At 38.7% G+C, this 17,500-nt stretch overlaps 1 protein-coding gene across 1 annotated transcript in view; it reads left to right on the forward strand.

Moving 5' to 3' along the window:
• ntf3 (neurotrophin 3) overlaps positions 1-17,500 on the forward strand; it is a 41,118-nt gene that overhangs the window by 16,665 nt on the left and 6,953 nt on the right. The window lies entirely within an intron of this gene.

The following is a 17,500-nucleotide window of genomic DNA, read 5'->3' on the forward strand; positions in this document are numbered from 1 at the left end:
GAAAACATGTCTTAAGAAATAGAAAAATTTGCACTGTAGATGTGTGTCTTGCAGTAAAATCTTATTAGTGGAATCTGTTATTTCTAGATCTGTTAACTTTAATTTGAGACCTTCTCTTACAAATAAGTTTTTTTTTCTTTTTTGGACAACTACAATATCTGCTGTTGATTCAGAAAGTGTGTTTACAGTAATTGTATTTTGGAAGGTATGTCTTCACACAATAGCCTGTCAGCACTTGCCAATATGCAGTAAAATGTTAGAATTAGCTGCGTAATAGTCCCAAGACATGGCGCAAAGCATATTGAAAAAAATGAGAGGTCCTTCATTTTGACATGAACCTGGCCAAATCTGTTGGCACAAATTTTAAAAGAGGTTGTTAATATCAAAGTTTATGATGCCATCTATTCTCCCAGAGCTGATGCCAGGTCTGACATTTATAGCCTAAACACAGACTTGAACTGGCAGCCATAGTACAGCAAAAGAGACGTTTTAGTGAACATAATAGAGCCGTTGTCATCAGAGTTTGAACATCTGGGAAAATGTCTGGTTTTAATTTGAAAAAAATCCTCATTTGGAGGTCACATAGTCTTATCAAATCTAAAAAAATACACTAAGGACAATAGCATGTGTACAACTACCACATTTTCCCCAAAGGCTTAGATTAAGAGTGCAAAATGAATGATTATGAATGTTAATGTTTTAGGTTTTGTAATCCTTCCTAGAAACTCCTCTACTCAGTACTCATCTGCATTTTTGGGCTATGCTCCTCCATCTTGCTTGCATGTTGCCACCACCTTATGCTTTGCCATCTGCAATGGTCCCACTACAACTCCAATGTAAGTGCAGCGGAATGTACCTCATCCTGCACCGCAGCCCAAACAGTCCACTCCACAACCCACTGATTGGTCCTTCTTGGGATTCTTCAAGTCCAATTATCAGCAGGCACAATTAAAGGAATGGAGTGGGCTTTATATGGGAGAAAAAGGGAAGATTTTCAGGATAAATACCCTGCAACACTTCCTGTTATGCCTCCTGTTACTTTAAAAGTGCCAACATTGAATATGTGTTAAGTGGTGATATCACAAGGAGAATCACAAAAGTAAACAGACATCAAGTGGAAAAACATGTAGAAGACTTTGAACATGGATGTGATCAGATATTGGAAAAAGAATTTAGTGTGAACTTAATCATTGTGTAATTTTCCAATTTTAACAGTAAAACTGCATCATTTACACTGTGGACCAATATAACCATTAAACATGCAGATAAATGCAGACTTAGAACAAACATCAGATATAATAGGCCTAGCTGGGGTTTTTTTTTCAATGTGTGCAAAATAAAACGATTTCTTTCATGATTTTTTTTTATCTTGCCACCTGTCTCAGTGTTCAGACTTTTCTAACTAATAAATAAAATGAAAGTACAACCAGCAGCTCAGTTTAGCACATATTCTGATGCATACGTAAGAAAAGGCCGAGATGTTTGATCATCTGTGAAATATATGTCAGAGGTACTCAGTTTGGCACTACGAGTTCCGCAATCCAGCAGGTTTTTCATGTCTCCTTGCTCAAACACGGCAGCTGAGTCAAACAAATGAATCATTGTGCAGAAGCTGATAGATGCTAGATAACCTGCTGGATTGTGGACCTCATAGAAACAAATTGAATAATTGAAAACATCAACTCCTTGCTGGAGGAAAAAATGCTGACAGAGAATGTTTAAATCAAAATTGTGCCATCTAAAGGTGCACTACGCTAATTTTCCAGTTCCTTTTCAGAACATTTGTGTACAAAATAAAGTTTACCTGTCGACAGTCTCGTGCTTTGAGCAGCACAAAAACTCAGAATCCTTTGCGGTTCTGGAGTCTGCATTTCCCACTTTGCAACAATATGGACCTTTTTTAAATTTTGTTGTAGTAATGTTGTACAATTTTATTCTTTTGTTTGTTTTAAAGTCAATCTAGTTCAAACCTTTAATCCAGAGAATACTACCATCCGACACACAGAAGCCAAGCCACTGTTGAACGCCTGTTTCACTGATTGTATTAGGCTTGACACTGGATTAGCTTCCCTGATCTCTGTGTCTGACCCGGGCCAATAAACTATGAGTGTAATATGAGGTCTACTTAGATGTAATTGTAGTCCTTCCCATGAACAAATGTGTCACCAAGGTCTGGAGAAATGACAAAAGAAGCAGAAAATTGATTTCAAAAGAGGCCAGCTGGAGGAATGACCACAACTCTTGCACAGTTTGCGAGTGTGTGTGTAACGTTATTCATGATGGATCTTGTCAGATGAAGGACATAAAGAAAACCACATCAGAGCAGCAAAGGATCCTCTTCCTTTGTGCTTGTAGATGCCACAGAAATCTAACACTAACCAGTTCAGTTGTGTCGGTCTGGCCTGTTGTGTAAGAATATGATGGATTTAGGCTTTCCTCCTTCATTTCCTCCTCTCTTGTTCACACAAGGATGAAACAGGGATTTCTTAACATTGTTACACTTCTTTGCCCAGAAAACCAGCCAGGGGCAAACATGTCAGCAGATTGCTACTTTGCTTTGGCTTGCAAACACTTTTTCAATCTGTGTTTGAGAGTGACAGTCAAATCCTATATCAACCCTGTGGTGCCCTTTTTAGGTGATACCCTTCAAACTGTTCTTATATATATGCTCAATAGTATAATCATATGAAGTATGCTTGTAAAAACCTTAATATCTTGTGCTGTAGAGGCTGAACAGAAGACTATAAAACTGAATATCTCATGAGTTTCCACTGAAAAAATACACCCACATATGAGGCGTGGGTCTGAACTGCTCACAAAAACTATAAATGACAGAAGCTTCATTTCCATGTCCAGCAATCTCCTGAAATGTTACTCCACAAAAAAGCACCATTAAATAAAGAAATTCTTACACATAGTTTTTAACAATGCTCTTTGCGTTGATCTGTTTCTACGGAAGCCAAAAGCAGCCATACCCGCAATTGATTTTATACAATTATCTTGAGATCACAGATATATCAAAAGTTTATTTCTATCTCAAGAAATCTGAGTTTTGGTTTCTTGAGATAAACCTCTAACTGGCAATCACAAGATAACAAGCTTCGCTTTCTTGATCATAAGATAATCACATGGGGCAGAGAAGTGACTGGTTATTATTGGTTATTGTGGCAGTTGATCCAAATCTATAAAAGTTGAGGAATGCATGTGTTATTCGCTTCCTGACAGCTGCTTTCCTCAAACCCAATAAATACCTGTCTGTTTTATAAAATATGAGCTGTTATCCAAGAGTTGCAGTGTCAAGCCAGATACGGAGACAAAAACCTGAAGGTCCTTTTTTATTTTGGCATAGAGGCTGAGGGAAAGAGTGTGTGGTTGTGTGTGTGCACGCAAGTGTGAATATAAGATGCATCTGTACGAAACGCACTATATAAATAAAGTTTGATGTGATAACATCAACTTGCCTGCAGCTTTCTTTCTGAATTTCTGACTGTTTATTTTTTCTCTTTTTTTGGCAGTACGATACCGAACGTTGGAATGTGTTTTTCACACTCATAGCACTACTGGTGGCCATGATAATGCTCCTTATATCTTACTCATGTTAACTGAAGATCAGCATGTATGAGTTTGTTTGTACTTATACAAGAAAAAAAACTGAAGAATTTCACCTTTCAACAGAACAACACAATTCAAACACATCTGCAGCTGAGCTTTACACAATCTGTGTTTGGCCAAATGACATTATACTGCTTGTAGATGGGCTTGCTGACGGACAGAAACCATTTGCAACTTCTGGACTTTTTACCACAACATTCAGTTCGGTTTCATTGTTGACAAAGCTCTGTAGTCGCAGAATATAAAGCCAAAGTTTGTTTTTTAAAGTTTCTATGCTCTACCATCTCCATGAAATGGATCCATTTCTGTCCAGAGGCACATTGGACATTTTCCCTTTTGAAGGCATGCAGGTTGTTTGTTTGTAGCTTGACTTTGCCTTTAATTAAACTGGCCTATTTCAGTATACATAATAGTGGAAAGTGACAGTACAATTGGTGACCACATGTCCTCCTCTTGGTTTGTTAATACCATAGCATACTGCACCCACTTTACCTCCGCCAAGGATGGTTATGTTTTTACCAGCATTTATCTGTTTGTCTGTTTACTTGTTTGTGTTCAAGATAACTCAAAAAGTTATGGACAGATTTTCAAGAAATTTTCAGAAGTTGTTGGAAATGTGAAAAGGAAGAAGTGATTAAATCATAGAAGTGATCCAGATCCCCGTTTTAATCCAGGAATTTTTTTAAAAAGGTTAAAACAGCCACAGCTGAACAAAATGCAGCACACAAGATGATGTGCAACCATTTTGGTTGGTAAACTTGATGTCTCTGCATGTTTCATACACACTCCATGATTTTTATGCACATCATACCATCTGGTTATTCTGTTTTGACCAAAATTTTTTTTCCTTCTGTGCATCTGCCTATTTGAGTAGTTTTACAAGAACATTCGTACTGTAGGCTCCTTTGCTAAATACGTACATACATGGTTTAATCAGTTAGTCAGGTATGTCATTATTCAGTACAGTTTCAGCAGGACTAAAATGTTAATGCATGCTTTAAAAAATGTAGTCTTAGTTGGACTACAGGACTGATTCTTTAGAAGATTTAGATACACAGATGAGGAATGGCTATGATGTTTGAGACGGGCAATTTCTCCAGCTTCTCTCTGAGGCTTATGTACTTCTATACTCGCTGTAAGGTCTGTTGTCACGTTTCTCTCTGCAAGTTGAAGGAATGTGTACCTTTAGGTTTGTACATATGTACATGTGTAGAATGAGCTGAAATTTACACCAAAAGACAAGACAAAATTTCCTTCCTCTTTTCCTCCTGAAAGCATTCATTATCGCACTTAACCATCACTTTCCGTCTCTTAAACAGGCACGCAAGCACCACAACGGAGTCACTTTCTTTTGCACCTGCATGGGCACAAACTAGTTTTCCTCTGAAGATAATCACTGTGAATGCAGGTGACTCATCTGGCTCAAGGCAGCGAAACATTCAGCGGACAATTCACTGTTATGACTGGAATTCTGCCCTTCCCTGCACATACTCTACACCCCCAGGGGTGCAAATAGTTTTAAGGTGGGAGGACAAACCACAGATCTTAACAGCTTAAATCCATGTGTATAGTCGTGTTTTGTAGTTCAGTGTACTCAAAGGAAGTAGCAGAAATTTCAAAAACATGTGAAAGGTGACTTGAAAATGTCGTAACTTTTCTAACTACATTCCCTTTTTGCTCGGGTTTAAATGCAAAACTTCAGTCCTCTTGTGTCAGCTGCCTTCAGATGTTGAGCCACTCCTAATTCTATACACTGGTTATTTCCATGGAAAGGGTGAAAGTGCTGCAGCAGTTTATGTAAACATGAAAACAAGCCTGAAAATCATAAGGTCGCATGATTACCATTGCTCTCTGATACAGCCTGAATGCTCTAGACGAGCTCTCGTCATATTTTTAACAAAGGCTTCAATAAGTCTCAGTTCTCCATGGAGACCATCCCTGTTTTAAGGTTTTCATCAGGACTTCTGTTTTGTCCTTTACTTGTCTTGTTCCTTGAAATTGAAGATAAACACAGTTGTTCGTGCAACTTCTATTTGATGTCAGTTAGTTAGTTTTGGCAGATTTCTTAGATGCAACTAAAGAATTTTAAGCAAATAATCCCTTTTTGGGACTGGCTGCTTGTAAATATAAACTTCTAGAATGAGTTTCCCTCGAGTCAAATGTCTTACACATTAGTGTTTAGTGGCTCATGAAAAAGATATTTTCATTGAAAATGGAGGAAAAGTACAAAGAAAAACTTCGGAAGGCCTTCAGACTCACTGGAGAAATGTCGCTTAAGAGCACATTGAAGGTTACAGAAATGTCTGACAGGAAGCAAAATATAAAGGAATAGGGAGTGGCTGACAGGGTGGCTTTTCACTCTTAAAGCATACTTTCTCACTACGTTCATTTTGTAAAAAGTGTTTTCTGAAAAGATTTTTAATGAAGCAAGATCTGATAATCCAAGACTTGCACCATGAGGAATCCACTCATTCATTCATTATCCTAACCACTTAGTCCGATTAAGGGTCGCGGGGAAGCTGGAGCCTATCCCAGCAGTCTTTGGGCGAAAGGCGGGATACACCCTGGACAGCTCGCCAGTCCATCGCAGCGTGAGGAATCTGACTGACATTAAAATTGCAAGATATTTCAGTCATTCAAAACCTATAAACTGTACATGACTCTTCATCGTTTTCACTTCTCTCACAGTGCAGTCAGAGGAGATGGCTGGGAGAATAAGATGAAAAAATCCAGAGCAGTAATCATGTTTCTAAACTGCAACTGACTAACTCTGCTTCACATTCAAACTTAACTCTGCACACTCATTTTCCTTCTTTCTTTGCTCTCCCCGAGTTGAGAGACAACTCTTTAGCTCCTTCCTATTTTCCAGTCATTTGCAGACTGGAAAGACCACATATAAATAGTTAAGCAATTACACAGAGCTATTCTGCATACCCCTCATTTTAAACATGTCTGCACAGAGGCAGCGAAACGTGTTTAGCATTGTAGCGAATGACTGATTTGAAAGGCATTCAAGACCATGTTGAACTTTTTTCCCCCTTTATTTTTGTGTTTAAAATGGCTGTTAGGGGAGCAAATACTCACCTGAAACTGTGCTTCAGACTGACTGGGATCATATCACTCTCCGTCTGTGTGCTGAACAACTGGAGTGTCTTGAACAGTATTAGGGTCAGACATTGCTGGGTGAAAATCACTTGGGGATTTGCTGGTTTGGCACACTGTCCCACTAAGCGCCCCCCCCCTAACCGTTATGTTGCTGGGGTCACCACAGTAACTCCACTATAGTCTTGTGGATCTTGAGGTGATACACTTGTTGTTTCCTGAAACAGCAGGGTAGTTTTTGGAGCCCCAAGGAGAAAAACAAGCGCTCTAACACATGGGTTGGAACTGGTTATGTGACACTGACACTCCCTGATTTATTTTCTGATGATAATTAAGACTTACGTCAAAACCGCACTTGTTTAGAAAATTAAAGCTTACCATACTCTTCTGTGACACTTTTTGGTCCAAACGCTCTAAAGATATACATTCCTCTATATGTTTGATCAGTCGGGGTTTGGTACACACCCTTTCCCCACTGCTGAAGCCTACAAACCTCTGGCTGATGACCTCAACAGCTTCCACCCGCAAAAGTCATTGAGTGGTTAGGGTTAGGAGATGCCACTAAACAGGACAAGGGCAGATTACAGCAGAGTGCTTCACTGGAGACCTCCTGCCCACTGTTCTGGACTTGCACTCCTCCAAGACTCAAAGGAGGACAGGAAACATAATATCATAACTTTCTCACCCTGTATGCAGTCTGGCAGGCACCTCAGAAACCTGCAGATCAGTACGAACAGGCACTGGAAGAGCTTCTTTCCCGTTGCAGCTATTTAATTGAACAGACAAACATCCAAGTCGTTGCACAATCCATCCATCCCTTTCATGTTTTTCTCATCCTGCACCTGTACTACTGTATTTGAATCAGTATCTGTAATTTGTATTTGTAGATAGCTCTGTACGCAGGAGACAACACTATATTTTATTACTTTTGCTTATCTTTCTGCAAGAATGACAATACCTGCTGGGAAAAATCCCTAGCATGTCTTTATACTTGGCAAAGCTGATTCTGATTCATGCGGCTTGCTGGGAGAAGTTCTGGTTGGAGAGTCTGAAAGCTATAGGAAGGAAAAAAGGTGGGACCTGCAATACTGCTTGTTCACACAGCTGGGGATGCAGCGGCCTGTCACTGAAGGAGCTTTGCAGCCTTGTAACAGTAATAAATTTAACAGAGTCATGAATGGGGTGAAGAAAACTGTACAGGAGTGATATCTTGGCAAGCACCCTTCTGTCTCCTACCAAGTACCCTCATTCACTGTTTATTGGCTTTTTCAGTTGCATAAAATGGACTAAACCCATTCAGCTCCAAACTTGGCATGAGCAGGTCTCGGCAGATGTTATTTCAGCCTATTTTTAGGGTTTTCTACTATTTCAGCTCCATCTTAAGCAGTTTCATCATCAACATTTTGTTATACTTAAGAATGAATTTGCATAAATATTTCATACAAAGAATGGAGTCATACAATCTGCACAATTAGTATTACAATGCTCATCAAGACAGACATGTCAAGATTTGTTGTTTTCAGTTATGTCAGGAGACGGGAATGCCACAGTGAATAAAGAAAAAACATGAACTAGAACATGACTCAAAACATTTCGGGCATCAAAACCAGCTCATAATAAAGGTGGAATGCAGAAAATCACATAACAGCTGATGTTTAGGGGGTGGTATGCTGTTACAGTAGCTGTGGAATTTAAATTTATGGTCTGTCACTCTGCTCTTAAGTCCTATTGAGCTGTTATGACAGATTTGGGGAAGACAGTTTGGCTGCTGGTAAGGGATCATCGATGTAGCCTCTGTTTTTCCAGATGGAGCAGTTTATCACTAATTTAATAGAGCAGGTGTCCTCATGTGTTTACCCTGGCAACCAAAAACACGCGTTTTATTATGTGACTACGTAACACAGGTCTCAACTATACTTGCCAAGCAAGTAAACAGCAAAAATTCAACACTCAAACTGCAGTTTTTGTTATTAAGCTGCCCAATAACATAAGTTAATAAGGTTATAAGTTATAGAAAATATCATGAGACAAAGAGGAAAATTAGACCACAAAAGGGTGCTGAGAACAATGGATGTGTGACCCTTTAAGTTATGTGCTGTTATGCCTCAATTAGACTAACATTTAGTATTTCTTGTCTGGGCGACTAAGAAACTGGGTCAAATGTTGATTTTTTTTCCTGTTATATGGGGATTCAAAAGGAGATGGTGACTATTGTCACGAGTGTCTAATCAGAACGCATGAAATGAAGCCATCAAACTGCATTTTTGTGCACAAAATGTAATTTGAATTGTAATAAACCTTGAATAGAGGGGGTTTCCAACGCACAGCAGCTGCTAAATCACAAGTGTTGCCCCATGTAAATGTATGTCTCCAAATTATGCACTTAGTGTCTTAATCAAGTAAATAAGAATAAATTATTGGAGAATGACAAAAAGGAAGAGGAAAAAGGAATCATTACTTCAGCCCTGCCTCAGTTTTTTCCTTGTCGTATTGAACAGCTGGCATTCAATATCAAGCATTACTTCGAGAAGATTATCAGACTGACGGCAATCAGTTCAGAGGTGACACAGTGATTTGTTGGTCACTGTCCTTATCGTCCCAACTTCTTAAAACCCTTTAATCCTCTTCCACACTTCCTTATGGAAGAGCCACACTTAAAATTATTCTTTAATGCAATTATCTCAAGATCACAAGTTAATTATCTCTTTATCTCGATATAACAAAGCTTGTTTTATGTGATAATGTACTCATTTATGTTGCTACTTCAGTGGTTTGTTTTTTTCTTGCAACTGAAAGGAAAGAAAACCGCATCCTCTTCAACATCAGGCGTGTTAGTGTAGAAGTTGCTTTATGCAAATCAGGCTGGTTGGTTGTGTTTTGTCATTTATCTGCCAAGAAACTCCCATTAAGTCACTGGCTGCCAAAAACTTTTGCTCTGACAGCCGATGTGGTGAACTGTCTGCCCCGATCACGCCAACAGCAGAAAAAGGAAAAAAGAGGAAAGGAGAAACACCATGTTGATGCTTTCTGGTGCTTTGATAAAGCTCCTTTTTGTTTATGCGTGTGGATCGCAGTATAATGGTGTGAATGTGAACCTCTAACAAAGGCTTCAGACCACTCAAATACATTAGTCTGACACATTTTAAAGCTCCCATGTTGAGAGAGTCAGTTGGTTCAAAGTGGAACAGCGTGTCTCTTTACAGTTGTACATAGTACACAGAATTTTTCATAGAAATACTCGAGAATAATTTAGAAATTACTTTGGCCGAGTGAACGACAGTAGTGAATTTAATTTTGCCTAGAGCAGGGGTGTCCAAAGTCAGGCTTCAAGGTCACCGTCCTGCAGATTTTTGATGAATCCCTGTCCCAACAGGCTCCTGTTGAAGGGACCCGAAAGCAAATGAAGTTCTGCACAATGAATGATTCATTTGAGTCAGGTGTGTTTGGATACATGGAAAACCTGCAGGATTGTGACCCTCAAGGTCCTGAGCTGGATCAAGATAAACCTGGGGAAGGGAACTTTTGTTTTATTCAATCATGCTTTTCTCTTAGGAATAGTTTTCCTTCTTGGCTAAGAAGTTGTGGTTAATAAATATCAAGTTTACATGTTTGAGTGTTTATTTAGTATTTATTACGTATGGTATTTTTTGAACACTGTGATGCCTGTATGTATGACGTAGTTATGTATAAAAAGGGCAAAAAATTGCACCATAGTGGAAATAAACATGAGCTTTCTTGATCTGTGGATGCAGGTCTTATATTCAGCAAAGTCATTGAATTTTAAGTGGTTAAATTTGGGCTTTTGGTAAATTGATGGATTGTTTTGCCCCTCCGCCCTTCCCCTACTTTCTCAGCTTGGCATTTCTTCTCTGGCTTTCTCTTTTCATGTTGCCTCTCCACCAAAAAGTAAACCAGGCTGCTTCCATCCATCTCTTTGTGTTAATCGGACAGATCGCCTCGTGTGTGCTTTGCTGTAACAAACAAAAGCTCTGCTGCCAGTTAACAGCACCACAGCCTCTTTTGTAAACTTATTCTGGGTTGACCCGGATACAGTAGTTAGGTGTGTACTTAATTATCTGCGCTCAGATAGTGGCATATTATAGTGGCATGTTATCATCGCCACACCCACAACAGCAGAAGCATATATGTGTATATTATTGAGAAGCAGAGGATTTTTCTGGTTAATAAAAATCAGGGAAATCGGCAATTAGGTGATTGGTCGTGACGTCATCAACAGTGAAATGAAAAAAAATTTAACAGCAAAGTGTCAGGAGTTATTTGTATATGTTTATTCATATATATGTTGTTCAGTTAGTAGATACGGAAGTGGGTCAGGGACATGGTGGTTTTGAACCTGGATTGGTTGTATTTATATGGCAGCTTTCTGTTCCAGTAAAACACGTCCGTCTTTTCTCCATCTGGCTTCCTTGCTCCTGTAGCAGGACAGCATTTCTATGAACGTTAAGCAAATGCAAACTTCATCTGCCTCTCTTCTTACCCACATGTGCGCACCACTGTGGAACAGGTTCAGTCTTAACTCAGACCAGGTTGGGTTTGGTCGTCGTCTTGGGTTTGGGTCAGAAAAAATTGGACTCATGCACGACTCTGGTCTTGGATTCCATATTTCACTGCGACGCCCAGAACAAATGTTTCCTGAATTAATCCGATTAGCTTTTCCTCTCACACAAACAATAATCTGCATCACTTCCTTCATCTTCTTGATGCGTTATCGTGGTTGGCAGACTTTCTGTTTGGTCACTGGATACTCTGCAAGCAAACCAAGACTTCCTGCTTCTTTGGGAGCCATCAGAGTGCAGTTGGTGTTCATGCTGCACCAAACCACTAGTACGATCCCTGGAAGCGGATCACCGACCGTTTAAAGTGAACCACACAGCAGCAGTGTGAACGTGCCCTAACGTGTTGAAAGACCTTGTGATGAGAGATAATTGCCCCTGCAGTAATTATCCAATAGGAGACTCATCTGGTTGCTTATTAAATCCAGGTGGAGAGTTTTATTTTGGCCAAGCAGTGTATATAAAGTAGTGAATAAAAGCTGCGTGCATTCCACTGCACCTCTCTGGTGCTTCATGTCACATCCATAAAGTAGCTTTTATTAGGATGTAGCACATGATCTGTTTGTATGCAGACTGCTTTCCTGGAAGTGTTTTGGTTGGTATTGTGATTTCCTGTTTATTTGAATTGGCTCGCAGTTCTGTAGTGTCCACATTCCTACTTACTGATGCATTCAGTTGTCATTGGCTGATTTGCCACTGGTGAATATTTGACAAAGATACACAATCATACATTAAAAAATAAATAAAAGAAATTAGATACACACTGCTACTGGCTGAACTGAAACTTTTTATGTGAATAATAAACACATTTGGTGTGTACTACATGACTTAGTTTTTGGAAGCGCTTTACTGAAACCAGTTTTGCCATGAGGTGTGTAAAAAGTGCAACTGTCTAAGATGTTTTACTGTTAAAACTCAGGTTTATGTTCCTGCAGGCCATTGCTCTGTATAACTATGCATTTTGTAACATGTATAACAGAATATGCGTAACTCCTATTCCAAAACAGATGAGATATCTTAAAAGCTATAAATGAAACATAAAGAATGCATTTATTTTGAAATGTCATAAACCCAAATTTCTTCACAACAGAAAAAATGTTGAAATGGACACATTTGAATTTGAAACCAAAGTATTACCTGATGTTCAGAACATAAAAAGTATAAAACAAGTGTTAAACAGGAGGTCAATAAAGCACTGTAGAAAAAAGCAGTGTACATGAACTGTGGAGCCATTTCAGAAAAATGCTCCTCAAAAAACGGAATATACTATCTTCAACATGACATAATATCAAAAGATTCAGAGAATCTGAGGATATCTTTATTTGCAAACAACACAAGCAGAAGTCATTTCTAGATTAATGGATCTTTGGGCACTAATGCAGCACTGTATTAAAAATAGGGCAAAACATAAAACATTCTGCCATGGCAACCATTGCATCCGGTTAAGAACCCAGAAATCACTGCCTATAAATACAGTTCAGCATGCCACTGACAAGTGCAGGTTAAAGCTCAAATATCCAGGTGAGCAGCCACATGAAAACGGATCCAGAAATGTATAATCTGGCTTGTTCTCATTACTTGTTGTAAAAACCGGCATCTCTGGATGTGCATTAAGTGCCTCTGGGGACTCACCATCCCTGCCGGAAGGTACTGTAAAATACAGGCTTTAGCAACATGCTCACACCCACTTAACATGTTCTCAGGGAAGGCAATCTACCTGTCAGCAAGTAATTTTTTTATTTTCTTTTTTAAAATGGAGATTATCGTGGTTTTTTTTTTTTTTTTTTGTTAATAAAATGAAAAAAGCAAATGGTCTGTGGTAAAAGACCGCAAATGTTTTGTGTTTGGTTTCAAGGTCACCACCAGCCCTTCTTTCCTCCTCATAAGCATTTGCAGCCAAATCAGCTGTGTCAAACATGGTCACGCCATGCAGCAGTTCCTGTCATACACTTTAATCCTTGCTCTTTATTGCACAGTTTTAATTTTCTTCTCACTGTTTCTTCAACTTAACAATGTCTGGACAACTATCGATGTGTTGATATGAAACAGAACATATTTTATATCTGCATGATAAATTAATGATAAGGGAAAAAAAAAAAAACTCTTTCTCTGCATTATTACCTGCAACAGAACCAGAGAAGTGGGCTGGAAGCAGATCTCAACATTACCTAACTACAGCCTGCATGCACATATGGCATTTATGGCAGTATTTTCACTGTCACAGTGGCACAGGCAGTAAAACCAAAACCAGTGTGTGCTCCTGCTAAGACTCTACCATTCTCAAGCTGATTATCTGCATCAATCCCTCAAGTGTTACAAGATCAGAGGGTGTTAGTCTGTAGCTACTACATAAGCTCTAAGCCTCTCTCAAATTGCAAAAGTCACATTCTTTGTGACAAAACCACGTGTTAGTTGTACATTTCTATTTACCTTTCCGCTAACTGTCCGCACAGTTTTCCAGTACATGCATCTGTGTGCATATCTGACTGCAGCAGCTTTCAACACAGGCTTGAAGCAGATCAATGGCTTCAGTGAGGGTGGAGAGGCACCGAGGATCTCAGTAATTTACCCAGCTTTGTTCTCTAAAGGAATGATTAGGACACATATTTTGAACATGGCAAAGGAAACAGACAACAGAGCAATGGCTGAATAGTTAAGAAATTAACACACACTCTTGTACATTAAGGTGTGTTTGCATTGTAATGATCTGTAATCAGTTCTGCAACTTGTGTTTTAAAGGTTTTTCTGCTGCTTTTCTTGGTGAAAATCAAAGAAATTAGCACAATTCATCAACTAGCTTGGAAGCGTTCCTGTGGGACTGACACGTGGAATCAATATTTGTGAAAAGTAAACTCGATCGTTTGTTTTTTGGTCAATAAATATCTTTATTCAAACAGATTTACAACATTTGACATTACAGCCTTCGAGCTTTAGCTCAGTAGGAACCCCAGTCTAAGCATGACGTATTAACTCTATTTAAAGGACCGGTAAAGAAGAACAAAGTAAGCGGGAGTAAGTCTTGTTAGTGGTGTTAAGAGACAAGGTGTTCTTGGAAGAGATGAGTCCTCAAGAGAAGGACAATAGTAAAGAGACAACCGAACTCTTACACAGTAAAGATTGGTAGTTCATTTTCTCATTGCAACTGGAAGTGTATCACACATGCAACTCTGATTTAGGAAGCCAGGCTGATCAAACTTTTCTAGACCATCTGCAGGGTTTCACTCTGGATTCTGCAGGAGCAGTGCTGGAGTGGATCTGCAGCAGACATGGGAAAAAGTAACTGTCTGTGCCAAGACTGAGGCTGCATAGTGAGGAACATGATCAGTCTTATTGACAAGCAATCGGATGATTTTTAAGCATTCTTGTTTGATGAATAAACTAATGGATCTGGTTGGAGTGGAACATGAAAAGAGATTAGGACAGGAGTCTTGAGTCCACCATCATTGGCGCTGGTGGTGGATGGTGGCAACGACTTCTGATGGCTGGAAAGCGACCCGCCTGCGCAGATGTATCCTAACACACAGCACGCTGTGTTTACGGAGCTAAATATGGATGCCACACATGCCAGCATATGTGTATTAGTTTCTAAGCTGGTGTGCAACTGGAGCCGACAAAGTGATGCTGTAATATTTTTCTGTCCTTTGTTTGCATTTGATCTTGCTGCGTCCCGTCTCGTCTGGCTCAGAATCACATCTCTTCCTTCAGTGACGTGAAATTTGGGTGAAATGCGACAGAACCATGCAGATTCAGGCTTCTTGAAAAAAATTTGGATGTTTATCCAGTTTAGTTCTGCAGTGAGTCAGGCTGAATTTGTTCTACTCAGATTGTCGTTAAAACATCTGATATTAGTCACATATAAGCAAAAATGTTTAATTTATGTCACTTTTGCCTGCAGTGTGAACTAGGGGTGGGAAAATCGAATCGAAAAATCGTTTAAAATTGGGGGTTTTTTTGCTTCACAATTTTAAAATTGATTTTTTTTGTTAAAAGAAAATTGTTGTTTTTTTTCCAAACAAATAAAAATAATCCATTATAAAATTTGTCATTTTCATAATTTTTATTGAGCTTTTAACTTTTTGGGCATTATGTCGAGGAAAAAAAGTTTTTTCATTTTTCTTTGGTTTTCAATCTACAAAAATCAGCAATATTGAAGAATTGTGAGAATCGCAATTTAAATTGAACTGGCATCCAAAAAAAATCGGAATCAAATCGGGACAGAAGCGCATCGTCACAGCCCGAGTGTGAACATAACCCATGAAGATTGGAACTGGGCTAGACCCTAACTTGTAGCCCTGTAATCTGATGTTATGAAGTCAAAGAGAAACTTTGACTTATTCCCCCTAATAATCAAAATCTAATTTTCTTTTCATTTGGGTGTGTAGCTGCTGCAGATATCCTCAGTGGTCTTACAGATTTGACCTGGAAACTCCTTCAAAGTCTTGTAATTAAAGGTTGTTTTTACTCTTTGTCTGCTGCATTTCCTCTACTGCTGATGACATTAAAGTTATTGAATTAATATTAACTATCTGTCCTTTCAAAATGGCACAAAACAGTAAAACACTGCCTCTTTCATTTTTTGAAACTATACATGGGTATGATGTCCATGCTTGTGCAATACTAATAGTTTGTGTTTATGGTGATTTAAAAAGCCAAATTTATTTTTTTCTTCACTTTAGCCAAGTAGTTTTGACGTTCAAAGCTAACTGTTTTGGTCGCACACATGACAGACTGGAAACTGAGTGTCCACAGTGATGATAATCCTGTTTTTTAATGGATGATCAGCAGTTAAAAAGGCACAGAGGAACAACTGCAGCCTTTAAGGCATATTGCCACAGTTTTCATTAAAGCTTATTGATGGATGTGCGATCAGTTGAAAGGGTCTCATGCTTTAGATTTCAACGCTTATTTGTTTGTTCATGCCAAACAAATGTGGGTTGCCCTAGTAACCACAAGTACCATATAATTCCACGTTACTCTCACTGGGGTAACTCATCACCTGCTTCCAGCTTTTCCATCTTGTTCCACACGAGTGTGATAAAGTTTAAGAATTAATGAGTGGGATGCAGCAGAGGCCTCGGATTGTTGTCCACTGATGCATGACTTCTGTTTCAGCACAGATTACATCTTTTTACAAGCAAAGAAAACTAAAACTGCTTTTGAATTTGTGTCATGAAGTTAAAACTTTAAGTTTAATTTAAAAGCCAATCAAAAGCCAGTTATCTAAAGAGATTACACAATTCATTTGATTTAAAAACATTAAAACAGAAGTGACATTATCCACTTATTTCAGCTATTAAATAAGAACTTCATTTTTTTTTTTAATCTTAGTATGTTTACGTTGATACTTGTAAGAGTATTTGATCAAGCTCTGACTTGTTATCACATCTTTTGCTTGTGTGTCGGTGATGGTGAATAAAGGTAGAATTAAAAGCTTGAGGCATAACAGGATAACATCTTTGCTGAATGCAGATGACTTAGTTCTGGAAACTTCTCCAAGTAAGAAAGTGTTTGCTTCTCCAGGTGAAAAATAGCAAGCATTCCACATATATACTCAGTTGAGTGGAATTAATGCAACATCTCTACTAGCTTTTTGTGGAAAAGGAAAGAAAATCTTGCGGCATGCGGATTCCTTCATAGTTGGTAATTAAATTCGGGTCATGTAGGAACTGAGCTATACATCTGTTTATTTCTTGCTAATATTGCAATCTCTGCTGTGACTTTTGTCTTCATTTGAGATTTTTATGTGGTCTTTTATCCACTCTGTCCATTTTTTCCATTTTTATATTTCACTCGAACACTTTGGTTTTACAATATGTCCTTCTTCACCCAGGCCAAGTGAACCTGACAGTCAAATTAAATAATGTTTGATTTAATACTTCGAATGCTGATTAGTATTTGGGTAAAACTGTATTTCATGCAGTCAGGAGGAATTCATCTTTTACTTTTCACATTTTGACCTAACAGGCCAAGCACAAAGATTTTTTTCTGATGCTCAGCTGGTCACATGGACCTGATGCCAGCTGAGCAGCCCGTCTCACAGCATTGAGTATAACATACTGTACCATGATGAAAACTGATGAACATTGATCTTACTGAAACTTGATTTAAGTCAAGTAAAAAGAAACATGCATCAGAAGTTACATCCATTTAATTTTTTTTCACATTCATACTTGACTGTGATGGTTTCATTGTCAGCAAAGAGATCAGCGGAT

Source organism: Telmatherina bonti (genome assembly GCF_933228915.1).
Source record: "Telmatherina bonti genome assembly, chromosome: 23".
In the NCBI taxonomy this organism is placed as follows: domain Eukaryota; kingdom Metazoa; phylum Chordata; class Actinopteri; order Atheriniformes; family Telmatherinidae; genus Telmatherina; species Telmatherina bonti.